The 22,052-nt window shown below is 44.8% G+C and overlaps 1 long non-coding RNA gene across 1 annotated transcript; it reads right to left on the minus strand.

Annotated features, from left to right (window-relative positions):
- Positions 1-12,464: 12,464 nt before the first annotated feature.
- Positions 12,465-22,052, minus strand: LOC144149145 (uncharacterized). Its single transcript, XR_013318199.1, has 3 exons — positions 21,732-22,052; positions 21,187-21,328; positions 12,465-13,152 (listed from the first exon to the last, which is right to left on the minus strand). It is a non-coding gene; the product is annotated as an uncharacterized LOC144149145 (long non-coding RNA).

Here is a 22,052-nt window from a genome sequence, read left to right on the forward strand (position 1 = left end):
GTTGAGCTCCAAATAACCCAGTGTGTATATATACGCGCGTGCTGATTCTATACGCCTCGAGATTCGCGATCGCTGCGCCGCCTGCCGCCGCTTCTCCGCGGCGTTTGCGGGATTAGCGCTGCGTGACTGATAGGTGGTCATGCAGTGTTTTGGTTCTCTTTCGCTTCTCTTTGCCTTTCCGCGCACTAAATAACTTGTTATGGTGACGTCTGTAAGCTAACTGAACGTTTAGGGCGCTTAAAAAACAGCTGCGTCTTGGTAGAGCGCTCGAACGCCAACAAGAGCTACCCGGGGAGGCGGTTCTGCGCGCTTCTTGGCCGCTCTTGCGGTCGTCGGCGACGGCAGCAGCATATCACCGCTGTCGCCTTCGAACACGTCAGCACAAGTGAATTCTATTTATTGTCACCTCGTTTAGACCTGACATTGGCACTGTAAGAGGTTAGTTCGTTTTGCAGCGCAAACAACAAATGCGGCTTTGCTTCGAATATGTACGTCGTAGAAAAATATATTTCGGGGATGTGATAACCCAATAGCTGACAAAAACTTGTGCCTTTTATGGGAATATAAGCCACGCGAAAATGTTAAGTACACTCAAAGGCTGTGCATTGTCAGATATGTGCCCACTCATGCCGTATAGTAAGAACCAAGGCATATGTTAATGAAACCACGGGAAAATGAATGGTCTGCAAGTCAGGAATAAATAGAATAGTCGTACGGGAATAAAAAAAAAACCGAGAGCAGCTTCTGAAATGCTAAAGACGTTTGTTTGAGCAAGGTAGCAAGGTAGTATTTACCAGACCAACTAGATGCGAAATGCACTGATATTTCGCTAGACATGGGGGGGGTGAGGAGGAGGGCGCTCAACTATCGTTTGTTTACAAATGCGGAGCGAAATCAACGAATGAACGTTTTAGTAATCACGCACACAAGCTGCGTGTTCACTTTTCGTTTGTTTTTCGCCTTCAACGATCGGCTGATCACTCCCCAGCCGAAAAAAACCATTGAGTCCAATTGGACATTTCAATGGGTTAGAGTTGGACTCAAAGGGTGTGGGCTTCAATCCAATTGGTCCAATTGGACTACTTGTGTTGTCCATTTGGTTAACAATTGGTTTGATGCCCCATTGGGAGACCAATTGGACTACCTCCAATTGGTCTCCCAATGGGGCTACCTAATTGGACCAGGTCAATCGGCCACCAACCGATCAGCAAATGGTAATTTAATTTAGCACCATAAATTTGCGAAAGATTTAAGTAAACCTGCATGGGCAGATGGAGTGCTAGGTACAAAACAGACAAAATTGTGTGCATACATTTAAACTAAATTGTGTATAAAGATTAGCAATTAACAGAAAAACAACAATTGTGATAGTTACCAAATTGAAGTATTTATTTCATGGAAAACTTTAGTGTAAAGAAATGTCATTCAATTTGTCTATAAATGCAGGTAACTGGACTTAGCAGATTTCAACTCTGACATGGTCTGCCTGGAATGGCAGTAACTTGACCAGGCTGTAGAAAGGCCAGGTAATTAATGAAAATTTTGATGTACTCAATGTTATTCCACAAAATAAGTGGTGCAGGACACCCTCGGTAACATTTGAAATGCAGGCCACTTTATTGAATGTTGGTTGTGCTTCGCCTAAACACATTTTTCAGCAGTTCATCAATTTCAACTAAACGATCATACTTGAACAACATCCACAACAGAGAAAATACAATATGAATACCGAAAAAATACCTTAATTGGAAGCAGTTACAGTCTACTGCACACAAACACATATACAGATATACACACAAAAACATATACATATGCAGATTTACACAGTGCAAAGCAAAGGTTTTGCCTAACTAGTACACTCTTTAGCACACTGCAAACAATTGTGCCCAGCAAGAGCATCATTAATGGAGAACTTTATTGTCATTGTAACATGCTCCTTTACAACTTTTACAAATCCAATCGTCGCCAAATCTTTCACACGTCGTACACACAGCAGCCACGTTAAGTTAAATGTCACACATGACTGCTCAAGATTGCATATGTACAAATGCTGGATTACTCCTAATACTGAAGCCACACTGAAAGTTGCTGAACAAATCAGCAGAGAAGCTTAGACATCTCGTTTACACTACTGCAAGCTATTGCAATGTCGAGATTATGGGTGGCAGGTGACTGAAAATTCAGAGTGTGAAAGAGCTTGGTACAGGAAAAATATAAGTATGACCCAGTTTCACAAGCACACAAACTGCACAAATCTCTGAAGCTTTCACTGCAAATAATTCCAGAGTTTCACCCGAAACCTTCAGCATGTGTTCCATTCTCTTTGATGCATACTTCATGGGAGTGCACTTTACCTTCCTGATTATGAGAAACGCTTCACAATTGTTGCCACACAGAACCTTTTCCACAATTGCATAAGAACCGCAGGAAAGCAGAACACAGGAATTGTTACTTCTTTTGCCTGATGCATAGTTCCTGTCAGTGAAAACTGTTCCTTCTTTAACCATACGCGAGTACTGTTGGACGACATGGGGAAGCTGGTCACTACTGCAGATGGAACTATCTGGAGTGAAGGGAATGCCTCTCCCAAACAAATGGATGTCGCCCGACGCTGACACTGTCCTCAAGGTACGAGCCTTGTCTAAAGAAGAGCAATACGCCTTAACCTTAGGCGAGACAATTAGGTCAGACATCTCCTCCACTGCATCTTCCATCTGCAGCATTCGGCAAATCTGATGTGGTATGCCATTCATGCCCTTGACTGTAGCCTTCAAGGAGCCATTGCCAGACTCAAAAGGGAAGGCCGAGTGGGCCCACAATGGTCCCCATTGACGCACACTTTTCCCAATGTGGTTTAGTTGGTGAAGGTTGTACGTCATTGCCTCTTTACCATATAGGTATTCTGTCTTTACGTGGAACTCCACAAGGAGTTCTTCGGCAACTAGAAGGTCCAATTCAGAGATGCTTTTCGCTAGCAGAATGTGCAGAGCTTCTACAAGGCAAGCCCAGTGCTGCACATAGGGCCTGGCTAAGACTCCCTCAAGCACTGGGAGGCTGTAGAAAAGAATCCAACTTTCCAACTCATTTGCTTTCCACGAGCTCCTGTCCTTTAGGGCCCTTGGCATTCTCTTTACTTCTTTTGGAGGAGCAATGGACAGTAGTTTGCAACTAAGTGTCTTTTCAGAACCACTTATGTTAAAGAGTGGGTTGTTACCCTTTAACCATAGTTCCAGGAACTGTCGTCCAAGACCCAACAAAATGCAGTGCATGTAGTCGGGCACAAATCCCCAGACTATGTTAAAGTGTTCCAGGTTAATGAGAGGAGACACAGTTTTCACCCCATTAGGAAAGGTCTTCCCATCCCCAGCCACAGCAAGCTCCATGTCTCGCAGCATCTGTGCTTCCGTGCGCTCTTCTGCATCAATTTGCACGGTGTATTTCAAGACTCTTCCAACTTTTTCAGGGTCCTGAAGGCACCAGTTACACCCGTAATGTCCATTGAACTGGGTGACTCCTTGCATTGGTGCTCTTGCCACCGAGTCAACAGCAGAGCACAGACAAAATGCTCTAAAAATTTTTTCTTCCCTTTCAAACTCGAGAGGAAAGCCTTCGTCACCAAGCCCATTCATTGCATCTACAAATGCGCCTTGAAATAATTCCATTTTTGGCTTATCTCTGCCAAACCAGAGTGCTGCTAGCACAAGCTTCTTCATCCGTTGCGCTGGTGGCACTTCATTAATGACCAGCTGAATTGGCCATATTGCTGTTGCACTTGACCGAAAAAGCGGAGTACCATCTGCATTCAATGTGAAGCTTATGCGATTGCCAGAGCTGGCCGTGGCAGACACAAACTCTCGGTACAAAGCTCCATCCGTTATGTCTGACAGGCGTTCAGTTGGTTCTAGCGGCTTTGTTAGGTCTAGAATTGGGCACCCTTTCAGGAGCTTCTGCACTTGTGAAGGGACATCTAGAAGGACAAAAAATGGTGCGTCTGCCAATGCAGAAATTTTGGTCACGTAGTCGCACTTTGGACATTTAAGGCAGCTGTTTGACTGAACTTGGCCTATGTGCACACTGCAGTTTGGACAAAAAAAATAAAATGTCATTTGGGTTGCACTTCCATTCAGCATTTTCCCCAGCATATACCGTGACTGAGGCAAGATTGGCTGGTCGAACATCAAATTTATCATTTCTGCCAAGTCGACCGTAGCAGTCAGTGACATGCGAGTCTTGAGTGCATACTTCAGAAACATTAGCAGAATGTCCCCTTTGCTCAGGACAACCTTCTCAGTGACTGCTTCACTGAACAAGTGTGCAAACCTAGACTCCGGTTGGGAAGCTGAAGGAGCTGCCCCTGCCTGTTCTTCTGGAGTTTCGCATTCATCGAAAAAACTCTGGAATGAGAAAAAAAAAGGTAACATTAAGGGCTTGTTCCTGTAAAGTCAAAGCAGCCACAACTTAATTGTTATTTACAAACACACAGTCATGCTCTCTCAGAATTTGTTTACACAGATGCATCTTGCCAATGGCAGGCTAGAACACTGCATTTCTGCCACTGCGGGGTTTCAAATTCACTGCAGAATATAAATGTATCAAAAACTAATGACAAAATAATAAAACTGCAATCGCAACTTAAACTATTTAACTTCAGCCAAACAAAAATGTAGTGAAACAAAAACAACGCTATTTAAAAAAATGTTCCCTACGTACAATTCAAGTCGATGAATTGTGAAAAGATGCACGCACTGAACGCACAAACTAACTCACCGTGCTATCTTCAGAGCTTGTAGAGACATCAGAAGGCAAATCTCCTGGATCAAATGCGAAGTCCTGCAAGGTAAGCCCATTGAAACTAAGTATTATACAACCTCAGTTTTCTTAATGATCACTGACATCGAAATGTGTGCATTCATAATATTAACAGTTGACGAAAGTTAAAACACTTTGAAGCATGTTTACCAGTTCCTCATCGACGTCGAACATGCTTGAGGCATCCCCATCGTCGGCGTCTGGCGACGAAAATCGTAGCTCGCCTTCGTCAGTCTGGACAGAAACAGAACTGTCGGACTCGCTTCCATCACTGATCGAAGTCCCGTTGAACTGTGCGATGTCCGCGGACTCCGGAATTGGTGGCGACAGCCGAATGTGCCCTCTTTCATCGTCGATCGGCAGCGCCAAAACCGGAGATCTATCGGCTGCTTTGGTGGTGCCGCCGTCGTCGTGCGCGACCTCCATTTCGCTTCCGGACGTACTGTTGCGATCGCCACAGAAGTCTTCCTGCACAAGTTAATTAAACATCTTAATTGTGAAACAGCACGCCTAAATGCAGCGCGAGGTTGGTTGATACTCACGTCGTTTCTCAGTCCATGTCTGAGCCTCGTTACTCTCGGCAATTCGTACTTCGCACCGGGCCACAAATATCGCTTGTAGTGACCCCGTTTTTTCCCCTTTTTCGATGGTGTCATCGCGCACGGTACGAACCCGGGAAAAAACTCGACCAGCTACATAGAAGAAAGTGTTCGACCGAGAAACGAGCCACAATCGCAACCTGTATTTTGAGGGAATACGGCAGAATAGTTGCGGCAGTAGCGGCTGTGCCTGCCATGGTTGCATGCATGGAGAAAAGAAAAGTCTTACATGTGGGTAATGGCGTTACTGACATACAACCCCTCCTTTTTTAAGCAAATGAAAACAACTGAATGCAACACTCGCAATACTTTATTTAATATATGATAAAGCCAGCAGCAAGTGTGTAATGTGTACACATTCTACCACAATTATCCCCATTCTAACATTGATTTTGTGCATCAGCAGCATGAATATATCGACAGTAAAAATGAGTAGACGAATTAGTTAGAAATTCGCACATATTTTAATATCTGTAGGTAACAAGACGTTGTGGACGACACAAACAAGTTTCCACACTTAGCGTACGAGTGACGCCGGTGACCGCATCGCCATCGACTGAGCGCAAAATGGCGGCCGCCTATTAGCCCATGGACAGGCCGGACCCGAAGCGACTAAAACCCACCCGCCGACCGGACGTTGTTGCCAGCATACTCGAGAAACGCGTGCTGGCAACACTGATTTGTTCCGACCGCGACCGACGCTGGACGCTGCCCCTCATGGCTATGCTGGCAACACTTGCAACGCGCCCGGAACAACGACCGTGTCAGGCCCGTTGCGGGCGGGTTTTAGCACGACCGGCTCCGGTCGTGGGTTTTAGTCGCTGCGGTCTGCTGTGATGCTGCCCAGCACGGCCCAGCACTACAGAACCTAGAAGCGGGTATCGCGCATCAGCCGATCTACAGAAGAAGCCGATCTCCACTGTGCAGCGCCGGAAATGTGCCCATCTTGCTGGTTGCTTTCATCAAACTGCTGCTGAGTGTTCTCCGTGCGATCCTTGTGTGAAGTTGGCTCACCTTGGTGCATTTGGTGCAGCACCGCCACCCGTTTGTGCCAAGGAATCGGAGAGTGGAAGGCGAGCTTTAGCTCCCTGCAAGCTTTCGACATTGGTGCCTGTGCTTCTTCGTGTATTAGCCGGCGTGCTTCCGGCCGTCACTTTTATCTCGTAATTGTGATGGAATATGCCTAGTGACTAATTACTCAGGACTTCTATGAATAACCTCATTCTAATAGAGCCTGCAAGCTCCGCTTCGGTATGTTTGGAGTGTATCAGCTTGTCAAGTCTGTTTGAATTTGTAGTGTATTCTAGCCTGTGGGATCTTTAGTCGTTGCATAATTTGACGTGTGCCAGCATTTGTGTTCCGTTTAGAAGAATCTAAAAAAGCATGTAATCTTAAGTTAGTGCGAAGGGTGAACAAGGAAACGGACAAGGCATTTTAACTGTACATAGAAGCTCTAGTTACTGCATGTGGCTTGTGCTACCCACTATGATGCCTGCATCGCTTATTAATTTAAGCAAGGTAGGTACAAAGACATACACAGCAGAAAAGTGCCGCGCTGTTTTATGCTTGTATTTGGCGTTAGGATGAGGCGCTGTTTTATACCAAATCACCCAGGATTGAACTAACAGGACGTACGCTACTTGCAACTGATTTATTTAGGGTATGCCCATCATGTATGAGAGAAGCAATAACAAAAGGCCACAAGCATTCGACCAGAGCACACACAAAAAGAACTTATCTAAGAAGGCACATTCCTTAGAGTAGATTGATAAAGAGGGGTCTCACTCACATATATTGTTCTCCTTCATTTGATACAAACTTAATGTGCCATTACACTGCAGCTTCCTTCTGCTATTTTTGTTTATCAATTTGGGTACACAATTACAGCCTTTGCAATGAAACAGCCTGGGTAATTTTCTGCCGAAAGTGCACGTTTTCAAATGGTCCCTAATACTTTAGGTCATTTGGCTGATGTAAACTTGTCAAGTCAAGGGTGTCTCATCACACACTTAACAACGAGCTTAGCATGCTTCTTACGACAAACTGTGTGCAAGTGTGCTGAAGAGTGGCACGTGCCCACTCGAGGATTGGCAAGGGCAGGGTATTATTAGTGCACACGCACTAGGGAGGCTGACCACGAGATATTCATGCACGTGTCTGGTGCCTCAAAAGCCGAACCCCTCCGACGGAAACGCTTGAGTTTGTGCAAAGCATTTCCAAATTGGCCATTTAAAGAAAAAAAAAACCAAAGGAAGAGCAACTTATGCTGCGTCTCATTCACACGCTAAAGACAAGCGGGTTCCATCTGGGCCCACTTAGTAAGGGCTGTAGCTGCACAGGATACACAGAGAACGACAGTAAGGAGAGCAGGGTAGAGCATATATACAGTAGACGCTCGTTAAGACAAACTCGAGGAAACCGTAAAAATATGTATTACCAGAAATTTGTTTTAAGCTGAGGTTTTTGCGTTGTGGATGTTGCAAACAAGCAAAAGTGTTGTTCATCCTATTCATGGAGTTCGTCTTAACTGGAGTAGAGGCGTGAAGGTTTGGGAAAAGAGAGCTGAGCACAACCAGTGGTCAATTTACTAAGACAGCAAAGAGGACAGCCGCCGACTGTGAGAAGCGGGGAGCTCAAGCTTAGTTTTCTTACAATATATATATATCCGGGTTCCGGCCTTTGCGGCTTTATTGCCTTGTACTCGTGCAGTGCATTGGCTCTGCAAGCGAAATAGTCTCACGGGTGGACAGGCAAAGTATTTCAACTGATATCAATGCTCAGTGTCACACTCGTCAGTCTGAACAAAAAAAAAATCAGAACGATAATCAAACTGTGCTTCCCCCGCTCAAGCGCTACTACTCACACACTGAAGTCAAACGACTGCCAAATTCTTTTTTTCTATAATGGAGGGTATGTAATTTACAGAAAAAGCATGCTGTGTGCACTGCTTCAGATTGGGGAAAAAAAAACTTCCACTTCCTTCAAAGAAATTAGATTTACTACTCCTGCGATACGCCTTTTTGCAGGGGTGTACAAATATCAAATTTTGTGCCGCAAATCACACACGAATACAAAAAGTGACTGCACATGGAATAAAATATGTTCGACTGAATATCATTGATTTAGCGTGTTTACAGCTTTGAAAGCAGAGCTCAAAGAGAGAGAAAAGATAAATCGGTTAATCACAACCTGACATGTAGAGTTTGTGCACTGATTTAGAAATGGTAGAAAAAAAAAGGTGAATAAGAGACTGGAGCAGTGAAAAAAGTTTGGCACACATTTTCTTGGAGACATGTGGGTTCTTCAACATGCTCTGAATAGAAGTATATTTGACGGGCTGCAGCCCCTCCAGTCATTGAAATAAGGCCCTTGCTATGCATGCCTACTAGGACCAGTATGCTACCGAGGCATAGCCAACAAGTAATAACTCAATTTCTCGTTCATGCCATCCAATTGGCCGGACACTTTTTTCCGGCTTATTAACTTTGCACAGGTAACATTCCACTTCAGTTACTGTACAGCAGAGTTACCACTCTGGCTTTGCTCAAGGTGTTGCTTGCAGTAGGCTTTCTTGCAAGGTTTAGTTGTCGTGCAGAAAAGCCACAAAACCACAACGAACAGGTCGTTGTGGTGAAGCTTGAAGGATTGCATGTTGTATGGCAGAGCAAACTTTTATAGCTCTGTTCGTAAATTTTGAATACCTAGAATGGTAAAATTGCACTTCGGATAGAAGAAGCGTACAGCATAAATCTGCCATTTGCTCTCTATAGTAGCAAAATAGCGTTAACTGAGGTATACATGCGTGGCACCTGTGATATCCAGCCGGACGTCACAGTTGCAAGCTAGCTTTCTTGACTAAATGTGGCCCTGCCTGAGGCATAATCAAAATAGGAAAAACACAGCATAATTTATGCTAGGTCACTCACTTTAGAGGTGCTGTTGGAAGTTTCTAGGCTATTGCGTTCATGTGTTCCAGGGTATCGCATTTTCTCACTACTTACATTTTGAAAGCTCGGTCCATATAAGTTTGGATAACACATTTGCCTTAATCGTGGGTCTCTATTTTGCGATCTTCTGAAAAACGTCTTCAGGATCTGCCATGTGTTCTATCGCTTGATACAACTTAAGGAGCTGTGCGTTCTGTAGGGAACCTTAGCAGGTATTTTGATGCAAGCAAAAATTACCAAAAGCACTTTTTGTTCTGTTTTAAATTACGTTTCTGCTAAAAAGAAATAGATCCAGTTTAAATTAAAACCATTATGTACTACCCACTGTAACGGCCCAGCGGCTAGGATGTTTCACTGCCATGATCGAAGATGTGGGTTCAATCCCAGCCATGGCAGCCATTTTTCTGGTAGAGGCAAAAAAGAAAACCGTTGTGTAGAGATTTTGCTGCACATTTCAAGGTCCCCAAGTAGTCAAAATTGATCCATAGCCCCCAATATGGTGTGCTTCGAGGTGCATGTGCAGCTTCGGCACACAAGTTGAACAAAGCCTCTTTCCCCCTCCCACACACACAAAAAGGGTATAAGTTTCAGCTGTTGGGGTTGCTCAATTACATAGACCAATATAGCACCTTTACTTTCAGAGTTTATAATATTGCGACTCAAAAATTTAGTGCTGCTTTGACAGGCCAGTGTTATTTTATTGAAGCGTTTCAGAATTTGGGGTATTGTTTTCAACAGTGAGCAAACCATGGTGTACACTAGATATTGCCTTTTCAGACGAAAACAGCAGACAGGTAGGCAACGCTCTTTGTAGCAGTGCAAAGTTGTGCCACCTCTGTAAACATTTCGGTCGAGTTGCTGTCCCAGTCATGTTACGAATGGGAGCTCCTTCAATTTGTAATACTTCCATGGAGGCCTTTCCGGCCAGCTAGTGTGCACAGACCAACAAACAGTTCTTCAGTGAAAATTTTCTGTATGCACTTAGTGAAAAATAAAGTAGGTTTGATGGCTTGCTTTGCTGCCATATTTTCATTTTAATCTGTTAGGCAGGACCTGGCGATGAAGGTTACTCGTAGGACTGACACTTGGACAAGTAGATACAAACTATATTGAAAAGGTGCAACACAAGAAAAGGAATCGCACTTGTAAGTAAATTTTATTTACACAAATGCACTGTACACGCCATTTGTGTGGTTACAATGAGGTGTACAAAACAAAACTATAGGCACCAGAAAGAATAGCAATGGCCATGAGAGGTAAACATGTACCCATTCAAAATTATATCCTGGCATGCTGCAACTGCACTTCAACAACAATACACATATAATCCATGTGGATTATGCGTATGGTCAGGTGAAGAGGATGAATGAAAGGATCTTTCCTTCTGCGCTGTTTTTTTTTACTGCGCTGCGGCTAAAACCAGGCTGGCTTCATAGATAGCGACCTTCCCATGGCAGCTGGCGACAATGAGGGCCAGCGTGCTGAAAATTGCTGGGTAGGGACGGCGCACTCCATCAGGTGGTGCTAAATAATCTCCAACCTCGCCAGCTTCACTTTGCTCACAGAGTGACTGTTGGCACGAAATGCAGTGCCTGTACCAATAACAACCGACCGTTCTAGTTAGTATGTATAGCACCGGTTAGCACCTAGAATACAATGGCTCGTCCAGACCTGACTCTCACCAATGGAAAAGTCAACGTATACAACTAAACCACACGGGTACCAGACTTTCTGGCTCGACTACCATTATTAATTTTTGAGCATTCCCATTCATTCAAACATTCATAACCTTTGCTAACCTTGGCTCTACATGAAGAAGCTTTCTTTTGGCGTGACGGTCATTTGCGCACATGTGAAATTTGACAGGAAACGCTTGAGTTTGTGCAAACCATTTCCAAATTGGCCATTTAAAGCAGGGAAATGCCGTCATTCTTGCGCGGGAGCATAGCAATTTTCCAGCTGCAGGAGCACTAGTTGATCCTAACTTCTTCAGGGGCTGCGGCTCTTTCACATAAACTGTGCCACTCGTGTAGCACAGTCCTCAAGGTGGCTCGCCAGCCCTACAAATGGCAAAGTTGGGTATACAAGAGTTGCCCCTGGTCAGGGCCAGCGATGAGAACCGTACACGTAGTTATCTTCATGATATCTTTTTGAGTCATGCCCGTATACCAAAGCGATAAGAACCAAACAAAAAGAAAATGCTTTTGCCATGCTGCTGCTGGCCTTGCTCAGCTGTATGCAACAGTATACCATCGGGTTGACTCAAAGTGCAACGCAAGAAAATTGCACAGGATCTCACCATATTCTAACAGGATGAGAGCGCGACAGCGTCTTTTATGGCTCGGTTTGTTGTCGAGCATTCCGCCAATGCCGCCTATAGCCTACAATCCTGACAGTGCACTCGGTGCAGCCACTCATTACAGAATCACTATCCATGCTGCTGCGGCACTGCCTCGACTGAAGCAGAGGGCCAACAAAGACTGCGGGAGCAATTTATTTGAATGCACATTTATTATTGTGTTGCACGTCTTACGGAGCGTGTTGCAAGGAAATCGGAATTGACCAAGTGCCAAATGTTTCTTTTTCTGCAGCAGTATATGCACCAGTGCACACCAAGTGCTTCTTGTTTATTTCTTCCTGGTCCACGCCATGGAACAACCATCCATGGAATTCCATGGATGTGCGCACCATTCTGTGATGTGAAATGTTAGGAATGCATTAGGAAATTGTCAGCTGTTGTGGACGCTTTTTGCAGACAATATCCGAATGTGCATTCTGTGGACACCGACCGGGTGCAAGCGTTTCGCAACATAGCAAGTAATATTTTCGCATTTAGAAAGCGATTCACTGAAGCACACTGTCGAGCCCACAGATGTACTTGGTGCAGTGTCAATGAGCCTATAATAAGTGCAACAAACTGAGGAGGAGGTGAAATACCATTGACAACAGGCCGGACAAATAGCTCACAATGCTTCAATGGGGATCACAAGCAGCACAAGCTGGTGCACTGGCATAGGAAAGAACTAAAAAATGCCAAACAAGGAGAAAAAAAACATTTGGCATCAGCGAGCATGGGAGGTCACTGTATATAAAGTCGCTCGGAGCAAAACTGTTTTTCATAAACCCCCTCTGAATTTTTTTTAAACTCATTCCTCACTCCGCCGCTGCCATTAAAACAGTTGCACGAGGTGTGCATTTCTAGAGCAGCCGTTTTTCTTATGAAGGCAAACAAAATTGCCTTCGTGCGCAAAGTCTTAGACAACATTAATGCACCAACTGGTTTAATTAGCTGATAGTCTGCAACTATGGTATGCATTACAGCTCAAGTATGGCTTCCGTGCATTAACCTACAAATTTTAACTGCTGTACGGAAAAGAAAGCAAGCTTCATTAAATATATGTGCTGACAGCAATGTAAACTTAAAATTCCTTATAACAGAGCTAGAAATTCTTTCAGAGCTAAAATGATAAAATGCAGTGCTGAATGATGCAAGGCACCACGAAGTACTGCCATATGTACACGCAAAGAAAAAAGTTTAGCAGTGTCAGTAACTCTTCGTAAAACTTTTCTTTGTGCCCTTTGGCAGGGCATCAGCAACAAAATGTCACTGAATTGCTCCACAACAATCGCTTTCTTCTTGTTGCTCTGCAAGTGCCATGGCTCCAGTCCACTGCTCAAACAGATGAGACACTCTACCCCGCTGACCACGAACAGAAGTTCTTGGCTCGCTCCAGGGACACAACACCAGTGGTACCAATCTGCACCAAGTTTGTTGCTACCTGGCTTGTGGCTCCCTGCTGGCAAAAGAAAAAAAAAATGTGCAGTGAGAGTTAGACAAGGGATTGCAGGTGGAAAAAAATCAATTTCTCCTTTTAAAGGATTGCAGGGCACACTGCGATTTCACGTATGCATTAGCAAACACACATGCACTCCTTAATGGAGGCTTCATGTCAATGAGGCATGGGTGACATAACATTGCCCCTTTGGAAGGGAGGTGTGTTCTCTTCATCTTGCTGGATGGCATGGCCAGCATGACAAGGATGGCAAGACCGAGGGAAGGAATGATGATGTGGAACAGAAACAGCGGCATTCTACTTATTCGTAACTGTCGCACATAAGAAGCTGCACCACTTCATGACTTTCTTACATTAGTGAGGTCCACATCTTCTTGTAAGCACAGTCGTGATCCCGCCCATTGTTCTCCACCCTCTCCTTAGCGGGGTGCGGCTCCTCCCCCGAGTCAGTGGCGGCTTTGACGGTGTGTAGTGATGCAAGTAGTACGGATAAATTTTAGCCCAAGCTTGGTAGGTGCCCTACCTTATCGAATCGCATCTGTTATTTTGTCAAACTGTGGAGTCAATGGGCATGGAACAAAAAAGTGACGTGCAAGACAGAAAAAAAGAGAGTAACAATATTAGACCACACAGAAAACACAGTGCAGTAGAAACAAAGGACAAGGTGAGGCTGGGGCAAGAGCTAACTTTCGACAAATGCTTTATTGCAGGACCTGCGCTTATAAAAACATCTGGCTCATAATAGGAGAGAAAGAAAGGAAACATCAAAACGAACAACGAAAGATGAGACAAAAAACACCACGCGCCGCCTACGCCAAGAAATAAATCTCTAGCTTTCGTAAAGCCATAAGATGGTCTATTGATGCGTTGATCACCGGAACATGCCATCTCAGCTGCTTCCACAAGTTCTTTCGTCAGTCCAGACTGGTGGTAATGCAAAGCAATCATCTCGTCGTGCAGGGGATAACACGGGTATCCCGATACGCACTTTTTACAATGGGCAGCCCGCTGGCCGTCAGTGGCAACGCTGCTTGCTTTATTATTGTACTCTTAAATGGACATTCAAATATCTGCTTGTTTGGCCAGTATAGTCGCTGCCACATAAGAGTGAAATTTTGTAGACAACACGATGCCCAGAGCGTACCAGCTTACAGCAGACTGGTTTCTGCGCACGGGTTAGGCAGGTTAACCTGCACAAGCCCAAAAGCCTGTTCAGGGCTGTGAACAAGACATTGATCCCACTAACAGTCACCTGGTTGCCCATTGTAAAATGTGTGTATCGGGAAACCTTTGTCATCCCATGTACGACCAGACAATTGTTTTGCATTATCACTGCTCTGGGCTGACGAGAAACTTGTGGAAGCAAGTGAGATAGCATGTTCTGGTGATCAGTGTGTCCGTAGACTGTCTGTGGCTTTATCAAAGCCAGAGCTTTATTTCCTGGTGTAGGCGGCATGTGGCGGGTTTCGTCTCATCTTTTGTTGTTTATTTATTTTTTTATTTTCTCCTCTTACGAGCCAGATGTCTTTATATGTGCTGGCCCTGCAATAAAGCATTTGTTGAAACCTTGCACTTGTCCCGTCCTCGACTTATTCTGTTTTTACTGCGCTATGTTTCTCGTGAGAGTATGAACCAACACGCCCAAACATTTTCCCTTCAGTTAGACCGCATCCAGGGCATAACAAAAGTTCACAGAGCGAAAGAATGTTAAGTGAGCAAACAAGCTTTCTAGGCAATGCCCAGGGGCGTCGGGTATGCTAGGCCCAGCAGTTGCTGCAAGAAGCAATGGAGAGTGCAGTAACTGCACAGAAACGGCAGTAAGAGGAGGAGGCTAGGGTATATATAGTCAAGATCCAGCTTACATGGCCTTATCGTCTGGTGGTAGGGCAGTGTATCGCCTTTATCACCTTCCAATAGTTTCACGGAGAGAGGCCATGTAATTCAGCTGATATTAGTGCTCATTATCATGCTTTTAGAACTTCGCAGAGTAAACAATGCCAAGGTCATCATGAAGTGTTGAACCCAGAATAGTGGCTCAACTAGTTGCACAAAACGAGATAAGTAACAGTCACTACGCAGTGCTTAGCATGCTACACATGCCCTAAGCAGTGCTTAGTGACTGTTCGAGCGCTACCACATCGATTCACATTAGGTAAACAAATTTTTCTCATCCGGCATGCATTGCATTCTGTAAGCATATCTGCTGGTGCATGTATATATGTGTGCCAGCATATGTTGTATGCATATGCACTAGTGGCATAGGCAAGATACATAAACTTGTGTATAGCTTCCTAGCCAATGCATTTTGGCCTTGGCAACTACAACACCACTCGAAGGTAAGACTAGCCAGATGAAATTGTGGTGGAGGAACTCCTGACGTTTGTACTGTGGATACAGGAAAATTTTGATATAGTCAGGTACACATCACATTTTCTGATAAAATGTGGCACTCCCCAGCATTCAGCTAAGCGACAGTGGGGTGCTGGTATTGGATGAATTGCATGGACATTGGAACGTAACGAAACCCTGCAGTGTATGAGTATAGCATTCCAGGTTACTCCATGTGAAGTAATACGTGATAGCTTAAGCAAAAAGCACCATATTCGTTTGGTCGTGGAAGTCAACCAATGTGTAAGCAAGGTGCTCACTGCATGTTCCAAAACATGCAAACGTCTATTGCAATCTCGTCCTGTCAATTATGTTCGGCTATTACGCACGCTTTCAGTGTTGAACTTCTTATTTTCGCTACACATGCCCATTGAACGTCCGCACCACAGCCAGCTGCGCCACCGATGCAGTGAGCAATTTTTGCGAGTGTCGCCCTCGCCTTACCGCGGTCCAATAGGATCATACGTTAACACTAATTTACTCGTAAATTTTAACGCCATAAAAATCAGATTTAATCAAATTTAAATGTTTAGAGAATAATATTCGCTCACTAACTGATTCGAACAATCGTTACTCGCAAGACATCCAATCGTCATCGCATCGTCACTGCAAGTTCTTGATCCGAATATCGGCACATCGTAACGGTCATTCTACGTAGTTTTTAACGAAATCGATGCCACAAGGCAAGTTACACTGACTGCAAACCATGCCTGAACATCCAAGGAGTACTATAAAAACAACGGCGCAACCGCAAACAGTAGGGCTCTTTGATTTCCAGTCTCGGACTCACCGCGGACTCCCCGAGAAGCAGTCCGGCATTCGATTTTCCAATGTATCCCTATGACTTCGGGGAATCCTCGGACTACCCGCGGACCACCCATGGTGAGTCCGAGACTGTAAATCGAAGAGCCCCAATGAAGCAACCAAGTTACAGCCACGGGACGTGCGACAACGCCGGTAAGCAGTTCGGCCTCTTCCACTGGCTAATATTAGTACTTTACACAGGATAACTGTACAGAACCACTAGGCTCCGAAGCTTTTCCGGCTTCGGGTGCGTCACGTAAGCTCAAAAACAGCGTAATATAGACCGTAACTAATGAATAAGCGGTATTTGGGTTCGATAACTCAACTGCAGTAAGCATACATGGGCGCCGCCATCTTGAATGTTTGTTTGCATCAATGTTACCAGACCAGCATCGACATTTCGATAAATTTAGCGGCCACTTACAATTATTGCGATCTGAGTAAGCAAATGTGAAATGGTAATAGAGAAAGCCAAAATAGCATGGTAGTAATCCACAAAAACACGAAATCCGCTGTAGCAAATCATGGTGCATGAATGTGCTTGTAGCAGTTGCTTCAGCATGGTAGATTGGCGGCAAATTTTAAATGCATACAAGCGGATTTGTATACAGTGTTCGACCTAATCTCTTGTTAAGTATTGGTGACAACATATTGTTATTTAGGTACGCTGTCTTTCGGTGGGTAAGCGCGCTTTTTTCCGTCATGCCGCTGCTGCTGACTGTGTGGCTTGCTGCTAGTTTTCTTTTAAGAAAGCCCCGCATTTATATGTTCCTTTTTGTGTGACCAGCCATTGGTAACAGACACGTTTTCACTGTCTTTTTCATGTGGTGCGAGCTATGTTCCATCAGGTGTATGTGACACCTGAGGTAAGCATCCACAAATTTCTGCATTCCCTAAACGGGTGAAATAGAACAAGATATGAATCTGACAAAAAAAAAAGAAAAGCGGCGGGCAAACAAAGAACAGCTTGTTTTTTTTCTTTTGGTTCAGAAACAGCGATTTCTTGTGTATGGTTGGAGCATTGTTGGAAAAATACACTGGCACACTGGAGTCCAGCCTGATGATACCTTTGCCCTCTGTGCACATAAAGCTGAAGTATCATTCGAAAACTCGGAATGCAAAATAAATGTGCTGAATACTGTCGGCAGACCAAGTGTGTTTTGTTCTTCAATTGCAGTGAGCTGTTTACGGTGTGTGATTCTGAGATTATTGGCAGCAGCATATCTGCATTGGGTGCGCTAAAAGTAAACATGATACAAAACTAAGATACTGCAAACTTTTCTGAACACTGCGCTAGGAATAATCATCAAAGAAAAAAAGATGGCTCCAGAATACGATACTCCCTAATGCAAAATTGGAGCGCAGTGCGAACTGCAGTCTTCTCGGTGACAGCTGTAGCTGCTGTGTCTCAGGAAGTGATCGTGTCATCAGTGAACACACGACGCAGACGCTACTCTGGCGTTTTCTCACAGCGCCTCGGTGCCACTGAGCATGTCTCGCGTAGCCTCTGTGTACTGCCCTCCCTTTCACACTTTCATTTTACTTTCCTCCTCCGCCTTCCTGCTTGCTCTATCTCATTTATCTCCAGTGCCCTCTTCTTCGTTCGGTTACAACAAAGTTGACGGCCACACAAAACCACAGGAGTCAAGCGGGCACTTAAAGCCAACTGCATTCAAAATTTCGACCTCTTGAAAACACCATTTCCGTATAGTCTGCTGAAAAAGAAAGCAAGATGCAACATACAACAGCTGAAATACGCGTGTGGACGCCACAAGCGGTCAGCAAAAACCGGCGATTTTGAAACCGAAATCGACCCCTCAACCTTCTTTGTTGCGCACAGCTCTGTGCAACAGTTTGCGTGGTGAAAGCTTCAGGCTTCGATTTTCACCACAAGACTGAACTATCACGGCAAGCTGTGTCACATTCGAATAGGCAACAAAACAAAACCAAGAAGAGAAGATTGTTGCGGACCAATAGCAATACGCTATTGTGCCTTCTGTTTTTTTGTTGCGGACTTTGTACTAATGGTAGCCAACTGTATAATTTCTCTGGTCACAACATGTTGAGGAAACCGCATTTTCCACTGCAGGGTGTGCCAAATTTCATTCCGCTGCCTTGCCATACTGTCTTAATCTTTTAAGGGGCAACCACACGCAGTGACAGCGAGAAGCGACGTGAAAACTGTAACTCAATGGGTACACCAAACAGATAGCACGAGTGACAGCAACAAGTGAAAGAAATGATCAAACTGCCGCCAATGCCCTCCGTCGTCGTCGTTCATCGCTGCTGCTCACTTGTGGGCTGCTTCTGTCCAGCAAAAAGCAAGCGGCGGCGTCAGCCCGTCGCCTTCTGCTGTCGACTCCCTTAGCAACCTGGTTATAAACATTTTCGCTTGTCACCGTCATCCACACTACCAGTTTGCTGTACCCATTGAGTTACGTTTTGCCGTCGCTGCATGTGGTTGCCATTTACTTGCCATTTTTTGTACCATTTTCCTATCGATACATAAATATTCTAATGCCTCAGGTCCTGACAACTGCCTAAGTTATCTTTTTTTGTCACTTTGTTTTAAAAACTCTATAAACAATGAAAAAGATATCTGTATTCGAATATATTTGATTCATTCAATCCAGTCAGTTTTTGCTATTTGTATTTTATGCACAGTTCGAAATTTCCTGTTTGCACATCTCTAGTTAATATGTTATGCAAGATTAAATGAATGAACAAGCTGACCAATTGTTCAAACTTTCTAGGGAATGTGAGAGCAGTTGAAAAAACGAATGTACACAGAGAACGAAATCTCACTGGTAATAATCGTGCGTAGAAACCAGGGTCGGAGCAAAAAAAGAAATGCCAAAAGCAGATATCTAACGCACAGTAAATGCCCACAACGAAGTAACTTGTGATGCTTCCATGTGAAGGAAGAGAAAGAGCAGGCTCAGAGGAGGTTGGCACTGGACAACTTCTGAGCCTGCTCTTTCTCCTCCTTCACATGGAAGCATCACAAGTTTCTCCGTTGTGGGCATCAATTTCCTGACTACCTGTGATTTTGTACCCCTTCTCTCTCTTCTACCGTCTTATCTTTTCTTCATATGCTGCATGGCCAAAATATGAAGTAAAAAAAAAGAGGTTAGCAGAGGGTGGTACATGAAAATTCTAGTTGAAAGCTGTAGGATAAAGCGAACAGCAATAGGGATCCTGCGGTTATTGCCATTTTAACCTCTCGTCACAGCAAACAAAACGTCAGAAAAATCAGATGGTGAATGGCTTCAGATGTCGTTATACACTGGCACAATAGGGTGGACAACAGCGCCACTGACGTGTCTGAATGATTGGACAATCTAAAAATTCAGTCTGTGACTGTGTACAGGTGCCGTCATAAATAATTGGAGCACAGGAGCTGTGGCCGAACTGTATCGGAGCGCCGTGTAGCTGCACCGGCGGTAAATGAAAGGATGAAAACACGCATGCGCGCCTGCCGACGGCGATGGCCCATCTATACCTCTTAAACACCTTTTTAAATTTGGCTTCGAGCATTGCTCGCAGCACAGTGCCGCTCTCGGCGACGGCGCTGATAGCAGAGATGATTCTGGCAGCGTCTCTGGCGCACTTCCAGCTGCCGGAGAAGCGGTGCGCTGTCATGGGAATTTGTAGTGAGTTTTTTGTTCAAATATTTTTACGTGTGTACGCTATCAGCACCATCACTGAGACCAGTATGCTGCGAACAATGCTTGAAGCCAGGTTAAAAAAAGTGGTTTGAGAAGTACAGATGGGCTATCGCCGTCGGCAGGCGCGCATGCGTGTTCTCGTGCTTTCATTTACCGCCGGTGCAGCTACACGGCGCTCCGATACAATTCGGCCGCAGCTCCCATGCTCCACTTATGACGGCACCTGTACGTAAAGATCGAAGTCAAACATTGCTTTCAGGATTAATTTTTCATCAAAGAATTTGGCATGACCTACTCGTTCAAAAGCACCTTTTGTCGCATGAAAGCTTGCTCACACCTATGACAATGCCACCAAGGAACGAGAGGCCTGAAGAAGACACCACTCAGTGGAGGGGTGTGAGAGAAGAAAACCCAGGGGCAACAAATGGATATGGACAAAGCAAGATAGCAGCAATCGCAAATGCAGCAGGCAAGCCTTAGTTCTCGTTGTACAGTGTACACAAATAGGCTCAGGACAATGACTATAGCATGAGCAATGCGAGAAATATTCTCGTCTAGTGATGTGGGACCGGCCAAGAAGTGCCCCGTGTTAGCGAAAAGTAGCGATTGCTACCTATTCTTTGATTACCTACGAGTCTCCTGGAATTTCGAAACCACACTTGCATTGCTTGAGAAAATTTCTGCTGAAGTGCAATTACGTTAGTAAATTGCAATCTTTAGCAATTCAATAACCTGTAAAACGACCATGCTCAGCAACCCATGTAGTGCGATTATAGCAATTGAAAAAGAGAAGCAGCTGCATTACGTACACTCAACACCAACTGTCGGGAATCAAACGTGAGTGTGTTAAGTGGGCCCACCACATGCTACACAGTATTTGTTCATTGAAAGCATTAAGTATCTCTATTGCGCTTTCTCTCCAACAGAATAAGTTATGACATGCATTCCGTGAAATAAATTCCATCTTCCAACTCCTGCATACAAACGCTGAAAATTCTCCATTCTGTTTTTTTTTTTTTAATTAGAACAGAAATTGTGAGGACAGGTGCAAATTGTATCGACACACACACACACGCACGCGCGCCACAAATATATGTGGCTCCTCAACAGAAATATACTTGCACTGCACTGTCTACGAAAAACAGGATCGGGAGCTCAGATTCGGCGAAACACTTACATCCGCAATGAGAACAGTGGCACCCTGTATGCCAAGGCTTGGACAAGCAGTCTCTTGAGGTAGGTCTGGCTCTTAGAACGGAGCAGGTCATCGATCAGCGACTCGTACACATGCTGGGACTGTGGTGGAAATTTATCAGCCCCTGTAACGAAAGCGCAGTGAGCGGCGTCTCGATGACACATGATACGAAATAAATATCTCCGAAACATTGCTTGCTTTACATTTGTGCGTGCAATATAAAACCCCTGTTCTGCTTACTACGGCTGTTAACGTAGTAAGCCTCCATGTAATAACTGTCACTAGTGGTAAGCATAGTGACACCACAGAAGATTCTAGCTAACAGTTACTCATATGAGCCTGTAAGTTAAAAAAGAAAAACATTACGACACTAGCGTGTGTTTCGGGTGTGCTTTCGCAAGAAATGGCACGTAGCTTATCCCCTTTGAAATTAGCCTGCACTTCTACCACGAACACTAGAGGCAACATCACCGTGTGTGTTTTCTTCTCCGTATGAAAAGGGCGATGTGACAAGTCTAAACACTTACCTCCTCACGACCTTGTTGCTACCACCGACGTTGACGGCCACGAAACCGAGCTAGCGAAGTCTCCGACTTTGCGCCGGCGAAGCTGAGGCGCAGACTGACGTGAGGCTCAGTAGGACCCTAGGAACTTCAGTTGGAGTAAAAGCTGCGATTCCAAACCACGAAGGCGCACAGGCCGTCCGGCCGCTAAGTCGAAACGGTGCCGAAGAAGCAGGGAGAAGCACGGCCCGCACGGACGTACAACAAGAAATGCGCAAAACAATGTTGTCAGCACGGCCAAAGGCCCTCGATTTTTCAGACCAAAGTTGGAGACGTTTTGAGGCA

The sequence above is a fragment of the Haemaphysalis longicornis genome, unplaced genomic scaffold (assembly GCF_048455015.1).
Source record: "Haemaphysalis longicornis isolate Haplotype H1 unplaced genomic scaffold, Haemaphysalis longicornis Haplotype H1 scaffold_8, whole genome shotgun sequence".
NCBI lineage: Eukaryota > Metazoa > Arthropoda > Arachnida > Ixodida > Ixodidae > Haemaphysalis > Haemaphysalis longicornis.